This window comes from Pteropus vampyrus, unplaced genomic scaffold (genome assembly GCF_000151845.1).
Source record: "Pteropus vampyrus isolate Shadow unplaced genomic scaffold, Pvam_2.0 Scaffold20, whole genome shotgun sequence".
NCBI lineage: Eukaryota > Metazoa > Chordata > Mammalia > Chiroptera > Pteropodidae > Pteropus > Pteropus vampyrus.
This window is the reverse complement of record NW_011888801.1, coordinates 12537505-12548077: the sequence shown is the minus strand read 5'-3', so window position 1 is coordinate 12548077 and position 10573 is coordinate 12537505. Positions and strand designations below refer to the sequence as shown.

Here is a 10573-nt window from a genome sequence, read left to right as displayed (position 1 = left end):
TCTCTCTCTCTCTCTCTCTCTCTCTCTCTCTCTCTCTCTCTCCCCTCATTCTCTCTCTCTGTCACACAAACACACACACACACACACGCATGCACACACACACATGCCCATACACACTGATGGGGGTATGTCAAAGAGACATAGAAGCCAACTGAAAGAGCTCCCAACAGCCAAAGCTGGAACAATTTCAGCAACAAAATTAAGTAGTAATTGTATTATAACCTCAAGTATAAAGTTAATATGCATGAGTAATACTGACATAAAGAATGACCGAATAAATAAATAAATGGGGAGAAAAGACAAATCTCCTGCACAGAATTCCAAATAATTTATGTAGATACTCCATCCTCGAAGAGGGGAAGCATAACTACCCATTCTGTAAGTGAGAGCTGTATATAAATGACTTCTTTCCAAAGAGTACAGTATGAAAACAGAGACTAAAAGAGTAATTTTATAGTTGAAAACTTGACAAACACTATCTTGACCAGGTGGTCAATGTCAACATTAATACTGATATGTCATGTTGACAGTATCTACCCTTAATATAATGAAAATGGCAGTTAATCTATGTGGTCTTCCTCCAAAAAATCCAAAACCCCAGTCTACTCATGAGAAAAATAGGAGACATATACCAATAGAGGTGCATTCTATAAAATACCTGAACAATACTCCTCAAAACTGTCAAAGTCATCAAAAGCACGAAAAGTATGAGAAACTCATAACCAAGAGGAACTTAAGGAAACATGACAGCTAAATGTACTGTGGGAACTTGGCTGGGATCCTAGAACAAAAAAAAAGGACATTAGGTGATTGAATAAATAAAATGTCGTTATCTCTGTACAATGGAAATTACTCAGCCATAAAAGAGAAAGAAGTACTGATTTGTACTACACCATAGATGAACCTCATAAACATGCTAAGTGAAAGTATGTGACTCAAAGGCCATGGACTATATTATTCCATTTAGATGAAATATCCAGAATAGGCAAATCCATTGAGACAGAAAGCAGATCAGTGGTTGCCATGGGCTGGGGGAAAGAAGGAGTAGGAAATGCTTAATTGCTTAATTAATATGGGGTTTCTTTTTGGAATGATGAAAAAGTTCTAGAACTAGATAGTGGTGATGGCTGTACAACATTGTGATGTACACTTTAAAAGTTAATAAATTTTATGTGTATTTTACCACAATAAAAAAAATGAATAGTTTCTTAAACTTCATATTTGGGTAGGTTAAGCTGCCATAAATGTTCAGTGTGAATAGTGTTTAAGTTGAAAATATTGTAAAAAAAAAAAATTTATTTTTTCAAAAATATTTTTACAAAAATAATAGTAAAAAATGAATAGATAAATAAAAACTTAAACAAAAAAATCTAGAACTAGATTCTGGGTAAAAATGAATTTTTACCCAGGGTCCCAGATATTTAATTTCATTGCTTCTCAAAACTGTGCTAAAATACTAATAAGGTAATTTTAAGACATAAAGTTTGAAGGCTGGAAAGCATATGGTAACTAACAGAAGATCCAAGAAAGCTGAATCGTAAACCAGCAATGTGGAAAGTCAAAACCAACCTGACTTAGTCCACAGAATTCTCAAAAGGTTCAGTCAGGAATTTGAAAGCTCTTTAAGAAATGGTTTAATCTCTCAATGTCTCCCATTCCATATGGTTGGCTTACTATGCCTCTGTCGGCAAGGCAAAATTCTAGAGAATTATTCTCTGAAGAGGATTTCTGAACAGAGGTATACAAAGCACACTTTGGGGGACGGGGAAGAGGAAAAGGATTTAATCAAACCAGGGGGATTAAGTAAACATATATACATACATATACATATACTTCTTTCACTCAACTCCTAGAGGAGTAGCTTTCACACACAAGGCGAGAGATTAAAAGACTCTTCTCTTTTCAGAAAAAAAAAAAGAAATGAGAAGCAGGTATCAGCAGGTACCAGCGTAAATAGCAAAGTCAGGTCACCCTACAGTGAACTCAGTCAATGAGTACCAATGATGTACTCAGAGCTTCCAATCAACTCTCAGGGTCACACCTGCAGTTTGCTAAGGTTCACGACTCATCTGAGAAAAGCCTCTATCAGAAAACAAAGAAAAGGAACAAGAAAAAAAGAACTTGGAAGAAACATGGAAAATGTAGAGAGAAAAAATTTTAAGTTAAAAATATTTTTTCTAACCCTATCATTTCACATCCTTGGAGAAGACCAATACTCCATCCATGGGGGAAAAAAAAAAAAAAAGGATACTTTTAAAAAGAGCCCTTGGAAATTAAACTTAAGGAAATTTATCAGAAAGAATGAAGAATAAAATAGATGATATTAAGAAATTGGAGATCTAGTCAAGATAATTCAATATCTGTACAGCAGAGGAGAAAGATCAATGAAATAATTCAGGAAAACATTCCAGAATTAAACAATGTAAGTTTACTATTTGAAAACACAGAATGCACAGCATAATGAATCTAAAAAGCAACTCCATAATACAATGTCATATGCCAACTGTAATTTAAAATAAATAATTTTTAAAACAGGAAAAAAGTACATCCATACTAAAGCATATCTTTTTGAAATTTCAAAACAATGGAAGCCAAGAGAAGATTTTACAAGCTTCCAGAGATGGAAAATAGGTGACAACAGATGAAGAGTCAGAATGATTTTGAACTTTCAGCAGCCATGGTATAAGCTAGACAACAATGGAACAAAATTATCAAAATTCTGAAGAAAAATTATTCCCAGTCTGAATGTTATACACAAACCAAACTATTAAACAAGGTTAAGAGGATAATAAAGACATTTTCAGAAATGCAAGGTATCAAATAACTTGCCTCCCATTCACCCTTTCTTTAGCAAAATGTGGGAGTAAACCAAGAAAGAGGAAGACATAGGACAGAAGAAATAAAAGATCCAACACAGGAGAAAAGAAGAGATACTTAGACTGATAATTAGACACTATGAGGACACAGAAACTACTCCAGATTGGAGCACTTTGCTTGGGAGGGATTCCTTCAACATGATGACACTGACAGAGTAAATGATGTGAAATAAAATAGGAAATTTGGGCAATTGGTAAAAAATCCTGAGCTGAGTTAATGATAAGGACAGAGAAAACCATATAAACAATGTCCTAACATCAATTCAAATATGTTACTTGAAATATCACAGGGAAGCACCAAACAGCTAAGAATTGAGAACAGTTACCTCTGAGAAGGGGAAATGAAGGTGGGAACTGAGAATTATTACTGTTTGTCTGAACAATCCCCAACAAACTAACTTGTTAAACTGAAACTTTTTAAAAAAAATGAAGATATTTTTATATATTGAAGATAGAGACATAAGGTACCTAAGGATTTCCCAAGGACATAAAACCTACTTTGGCAACTAAATCTGATCTCTGGAAACTAAGAAGTCTAACAAAATTGTCCTGCAAAGCAAAAAACAACAAAACCAAAGGAGTTGGAGGGAGAGAGAGAGAGGAGGGCGAGAAAGAAGCAACATGACTCTCATGCTATCATAACTTGCTAAATGCATAACCAGTAGCAGAAATCCTTAGATTTCTACACTTCAGTTCCTTCGTGTGTAAAGTATAACAGCGTCTCGCTCAGGATTGTTATGAGGCTTAATCAGATATTGAACATAAAATGCTTATAGCAATGCTGTATACAAATGTTAACATAGTTAATTCTTTACTTTTTTTAAATAACTGAAACTATTTTTATATTAAATCATTCCGTTGTCACAATGACACTAAAGAGTTTATTTGAATGCTTACCTTGTCTACTCAAACATAAGGCTTTTCATGTTTCCTAAAAAGGGAGAGAAAAACTACCTGACCATCTACAAGAAACAGAAATAACAATGAAAGTTGTTTTAAGACTCTTATCATACTGAATAATTGACTGTATCTGAAAAACTACTCAGGCCACTCTTTCTCTTAACTTTTTAGTTGATTGTATCAATCATTTACTCACTAAGCAAGTCAGCAACTACAACTGAAAACTTTGTACCAACTATATATTAACTCAATAATGTTGAGGCGCTTCTCCATTTCAAAATAGGCAGTCTCCAATTATGCATAAAGTTTTCCAAGTTCTAAAACTTGAGAAACATTTTTCCAAAGAAAGAAAATTAAGAAATAAAGTTGAGATCTTGGGCAATAAACAAAGACCACCTTAATCCATAAGTACCTAAGAACCATGGGGAAAGAAAGGAATAAATATAACCATATTAGGTAACTTTCAATCACTTCTTTTGAGCTCCCACAGCTAACAAAAGAATAGCGACTTGAGACAGAAGATTGTGTCATGTTTTTTATCCATCTTTGTAACCTTGTAAACGTAAACAGTATATAGCAGAGTACCTGCCTTCTATCAAGAGCTTAAAGTATTTATTTAATGAATGAATAACTAGAATTAAGAGTACTATTTGAACCACACTCTGTCTATGGGAAAATGCACTATAATTTCCAATTAAAGGAATAATTGAAGGAACTCTGGCAACAATACCAGAGGTTGAACACCAAGAACAATAAAGCTTGGGCAGATATCCATCTACATAACAATTACTCCTCCTAGAAATCATATTCTAGTCACAGATTTCTCATATTGTTTCAAGTATGTATAAATATGTATAAAAGTTTGGTTATCATAATATAAAACTTGATCTCCAAAATCTCCCTGGCTTCTTTCCATTTATGAATACCTTAAATTAAAATAGCAGCGATAACACTTTATCTGGGAATATATTTTCTCCCAGTTTTACTGAGATACAATTGCCATATAACCTTGTATTAGTTTAAGGTGTATGATATAATGATTTCATATACGTATATATTGCAAAATGGTTACCATACTAAGTTTAATTATCATCCATCACCCCATGAGTTATAATATTTTCTCTTTCTTGTAATGAAAACTTTTAAAATCTACCTTCTTAGCAATTTTCAAACATACAATACAGTATTATTAACTATAGTCGCCATGATGTACATTATATTCCAAGAACTTATTTATCTTATAACTGAAGTTTGTACCTTTTGACCACCTTAACCTATTTCCCCCTGCCCCTACCCTCTGCCTCTGGCAACCACCAATCTGTTCTGTTTCTATGCCTTTGGCTTTGTGAGATCAAACAGTAGTTGTCTTTCTCTGTCTGACTTATTTCACTGAGCATAATGCCCTCAAGGTCTAGCCATGTTGTCTCAAATGGCAGGACTTCCTTCTTTGTTATTGCTAATAATATTCCAGTGTGAATGTGTGTGTGTGTGTGTACACATGTGTGTATATACATCACATTTTCATTATCTATTCATCCACCAATAGACATGTTGTTTCTACATTTTTGACTAGTATAAATAATGCTGCAATGAACATGGAAGTGCAGATAATCTTTTTGAGATAGTGATTTCATTTCCTTCAGATATGTCCTTCAGATATGTATCCCAAAGTGGAACTGCTGGATCCTATAGTTCTATTTTTAATTTTTTGAGGTTGATTTTTTAATTTTCACCTTCTAGATTACTTCTAGTTAGTACAGAAGGTGATCAACTACAAACTTAATACCATGGCAAAAAAAAATGCAAAAAAAATTATTAAAGGAGTGAACATTCAGACAAAAATCCTGATTAAAATCCATTATTTCTCTAGTTCAAATGCAACTATCTATACTTAAACATTCCAGAAGTGAAGAAAAAATTACCCAACACAACATTATTTTAAGCACCAGAATATTTGCAAAAATAAGTGAAAATTATAGGTTAAAATTATAGGTTAAAAAAATAACTGAAAATTATAGGGCTTAGTAAACAGGATTTAGTAAACAACATATTCAACATCCACAATGATACTTTCATATCTTAAAACCTAAAAAATTTACCTGAAAAAGAACTCTCTTAATTTTTCATTACTCAAAGCAACTCAATCTCTATAATATATCCTTTAAAAAAATAAAGATTTTACATCTGAAACTAATATAAAATAATAATGAATGTCGACTCTAACCAAAAAATAAAAATTAAGAAAAAATAAAGTTAAAATAAATAAATTTATCCTAGAGAGCCAGAGCTTACTTCATACTTTATGGAATGATTGATAAACACATTTATTCTTCCAAACATAAAATTCATATGGATTGTCACTTTAAATGAGATAGGGCATGAAAAAGCACTTAAGCTTCAATCTAGTATTAGAAATCATTCTATAAATAGTATATCTCTTGAGTACCCTTTCTGCTTTGAACTTCTATACCTCCAATGAAACCAATTCTTTTAACTTCGTTTTATGTAAATTTATGAAAGTTGTATAAATATTTGTGTGAACAAATATAGGAGGTTGAAGAGATGATGACGACTTGTGAGCAACAAAAGAGGCATGGGTAGTGTTATCAGCAAAAAAACAAAAGCATCTCTAAAACACCTACTATATTAACACAGTATCTTCTACACAAAAATTAAGTGAGGTCTTTATGTAGTAATTTGAAAGTTAGTTTTACATCCAAAAAATTTAATCATAATTAATTAAATATATTTTGAATTGTGATTCCAGAATGTTTTCCGTAGAAAGAGCAATGCCCAATTTTTTCGCATTAGTAAACTGTGTAATAAAATATGAAACTTACTAAGGAAAAGCAAAGCAAGAAACTTAATGTAACTTTTAGAGATCTATCCTTATATGAAAATAATCATCATCAATTTGAAGCATGTTCCAAACTTTTAAGAGAAGCGGGTGAGTGGAGGAATAAGAGAGCATAAGAAATTGACACTATTTCTATACTGTAGGTTTATATTTCAATGTTTTCATTCTGAAAAGCAAATGAAGTAAACTTAGACCTCCACCTTGCTTGCCAGAAGGGCTGTCAAGTACTAACACTGTTAACATTTTAATAAACTTTTCTTTCGTTTCTTCCAAATATCATAGATAACATTAAAAACTACATAACATAATGGAGCTACTGTGAATAAAACAATTGGACAGTATCTCAAAAAGTTAAACATAAAGTTACCATATGACTCAGTAATTCCACCCAAGGTATATACCAAGGAGAACTGAAAATATGTCCACAAAAAAAACTTGTAACAAATGTTCAGAGTAGCATCTTTCACAATTGCCAAAAAGTGAAAACCCAAATTTCCATCAACTGATGAATGTGGAATATCCTTACAATGAAATATTATTTAGCCATAAAAAATGAAGTACTGATATACAGCACAACATAAACTTTGAAAACATGTTAAATGAAAGAAACCAGACACAGAAGACAGTATATCATAGGCTTCCGTATATGAAATACTCAGAATAGGCAAAACTGTAGAGAAATAAGCAGATAGTGACTTCCAGGGGCTGAGGAAAGGGGGAAGTTGTGGGGATAACTGCTTAATGGATATGAGGTTTCCTTTGGGGGTGATGAAAAAGTTCTGGAACTATATAATGGTGATGGTTGCACAACTTTTGTGAATATAATTAACACCACTGAAATTTTTATGTTATATGAACTATATTTTAATTAATAAATGAAACCCTACATAACAAAAAATAGATGTTAATGTCTTTAACAGAGAAAGTTAACTTCAAAAATAAATGTTGATTGTTTGGGTACCCCTTTAAAACTTATTGCTAATTTGATAAGGACATTATAAACATTTTCAAAATTAAAACTTTTTCTATAATACCTAATGTCATTCTTAAGATTTTCTATTTGTTAGGAATTCTCATAAAACTCTTAGCACCAGCTTTGCAATGCTTAGTCTGCCAAGGTAGGAATCAATTTTATATAATATCTGAACAATTCAAGTGAATTTTAAAATAGGGAGAATATTTTATTAAATTTGGTTTACCAATAACATATCTTGAATTTTAATACAGGAGAGGAACATGCTTATTTCTAATGAAAAAGATCACCAAAAACATGAAAAAATGTTTTAGATAGTAAAATTTACCTCGTCTGCCTTAGCCCTCATTAACCTATCTCCAACATTCATTTTTTTAAATTTTGATTCTCAATAAAGAAAGACAACATCAAAAAAAATGCCAAATGCAATAACAGCCCATTAGTTTATTTGAGTTCAAACACAACAGAAAATACGACTTCACCTACATAATTATTTGCCCAATATTTATTCACGGTCTTCATGACTGCTCTTATCGGGGTTGGTATAGCGTAGGCTCCTGACATACATGAACTATGTAAATTATCAGGTTAAATTAATATCTGTTTTGAGTCTGTGCAAACAAGACAATGAACTAGATGCTTTACACATATTACTCATTTCAGGCTCACTATACTTCACACAGGTTAAATAATTTGCCAAAGGACACAATACTAGTACACCTCAAAGCCAGGATTTTAATAAAGTTCCATCAGATGTACTAGCAATTTTGTATTCCAAGTGTGGGCTACAAAAAGACATATTTTCAGTTTAATTGGCAAACAATATTCTCTCTTAAAGACAGCTTCTAAATGTTTAGTGAATGATAAAGAAATGTACTTGAAAAGAACATTACTGAGGAAAGAGGTGAGGTGTCTGGGGAAACATGCAGTGAATTGTGTGCCTCCTATGTGCCACATGCTGTGCTGGCTATTTAAAGTGCATGAACACTTAATTATTACAACAATCCTAGCAGGTAAATATTGGTACCTCCTTTTTTATGTAAGAGGGAACTGAAGTTTAGACAATTCAAGAAGTTTCAAGGTTACAGAAGTTGTAAGGCATGAAGTTGGGATTAGAAATTAAATTCAGTCTATCAATATTTACTGAATTCTACTATGTATCAGGGCTATGAGAATAGAATATTAACTAAATAGAATATTAGAGATAGTCCACATATAGCTTAAACCAAACCCATTTTCTTTTTGCTTAGGGTGTAAGTCACTGTGACATTGAAAAATCCCCATAGATTTTCTTTTAATATCTTTGTTTTAAGTGATTATTCATGCTTTGGTTATATATGCTAAGTAATGCCCATAAACTCCAAAATCTGATTGTTATGAAAACTAAACAAAGTTGATTGTTATGAAAACTAAACAAACTTCCAGTAATATATATGAAAATATAAGCAATTCTGTCCAACATGCATGATTTTGAACATATTGCTAGATAGAGAAGACCACTTTGGAAAATATACTTCACATGTTCTGAGATGATTTAAACCATTAAGCATTCTTTGAAGCTTTTGAAGGTCTGTCACATTTTAAATGACAACAGTGAAATTTCAAAAAGAACAGAAGGCAGCACCAAAGCTAGTTTAACAATAATAATAATAATAAATAGGTCTATGTTTGCCCAGTCAGGTTTTGCTTATTATGTCAGTTGGAAAGCTGGAAGAAACTGGTTTTAACTCCCATACAACCTGTATCATGACGTCACTTTATCAGAATGAAGATGATGTCAGCTTTAACAGACACGGTTCAAATTTAAAACTGGTCTTTCTAAAAACAACAACAACAAAGAAAACCTGATTTCTTTTCCAACTATTTTCATAACTCATTCATGGTATAAGATCGAGACAACTTCTTGGGGGGGAGGGAGCATAATTAACATTTATTGAGAGCCTTTTGTGTGTCAGACACTATGCAAATTTTCTCATTTAAGTCTCATAGCTGTCCTGCAAGATATTAACCTTGCCAAATCTACGGCCCTGCCACCCTGAACAAGCCTGATCCCGTCTGATCTCGGAAGCTAAGCAGGGTCAGGCCTGGTTAGTACTTGGATGGGAGGCCAAATAGGAAGACCAGGTGCTGTAGGCATTAAAAAAATAATAAAATAAAAAATAAGGGATTGTAAGCAGACAAGTTCCTTGCAATCTGTGAGGTCAACCAAAGGTTGCCTTGCCTAAAAAAAATAAATAAACAAATAAAATAAAAATTAGAAAAATAAAAATAAAATAAAATAACTTTAAAAAAAAAGATATTAACCTTGCTTTTTAGAGGAAGAAACAGAAGTTTTGAGAAATGAAGCAACTTTTCTAAGGTTACATATCTAATAGTGAGGCAGAGACAAGATTCGAACTCAGTTTTGTTATTATAATGTTCCATAACACTAAATAGCTGGGTTTTTTTTAATTTTTAATTTTTTATGGTGACATTGGTTAACAAAATCCAATAAGTTTCAGCTGTACACTTTAACAGTAAGGCATATATGTGTTTGCCTCCCAAAGTTAGATTTCTTTCTGTCACCACATATTTGACCCCCTTTACCCTGTCTACTTACCCCCTGCTCCCTACTCTTTGGTAATCACTAGTCTGTAGTCCATGTCTATGAGTCTCTCTTTGTCCTGTTCATTTGTTGCTTTTAGGTTTATATCCCACATGTAAGTGATATCATGTGATTTTCAATATTTTCTCTTTGGCTCATTTCGCTTAGCATGATTATCTCGGGGTCCATCCATGTTATCACAAATGGCAGTATTTCACTTCTTCTTACAGCTGAGTAATATTCCATTGTATATATGTACCATAGCTTCTTTAGCCAGTCATCTATCATAGGGCACTTCGGTTGCTTCCATGTCCTGGCCACAGTAAATAATGTAGCTATGAACATCGGTGTGCATGTATCTTTTCGGATGTGGGTTTTCAAGT

The 10573-nt window shown here is 32.6% G+C and overlaps 1 protein-coding gene and 1 pseudogene across 5 annotated transcripts in view; one reads left to right on the top strand and one right to left on the bottom strand.

Annotated features, from left to right (window-relative positions):
* Positions 1 to 10573, bottom strand: part of FAM35A (family with sequence similarity 35 member A) — an 82500-nt gene that overhangs the window by 50963 nt on the left and 20964 nt on the right. The window contains exon 3 of one of the 5 annotated variants that reach the window (XM_023527955.1): positions 3774 to 3807. The exons of the other annotated variants lie outside the window; for them this stretch is intronic. The gene's annotated coding sequence lies outside the window, so the exon portion shown is untranslated. The remainder of the gene's footprint in view (positions 1 to 3773; positions 3808 to 10573) is intronic. 5 annotated transcript variants of the gene reach the window in all.
* LOC111736609 lies at positions 9624 to 9742 on the top strand (annotated as a pseudogene).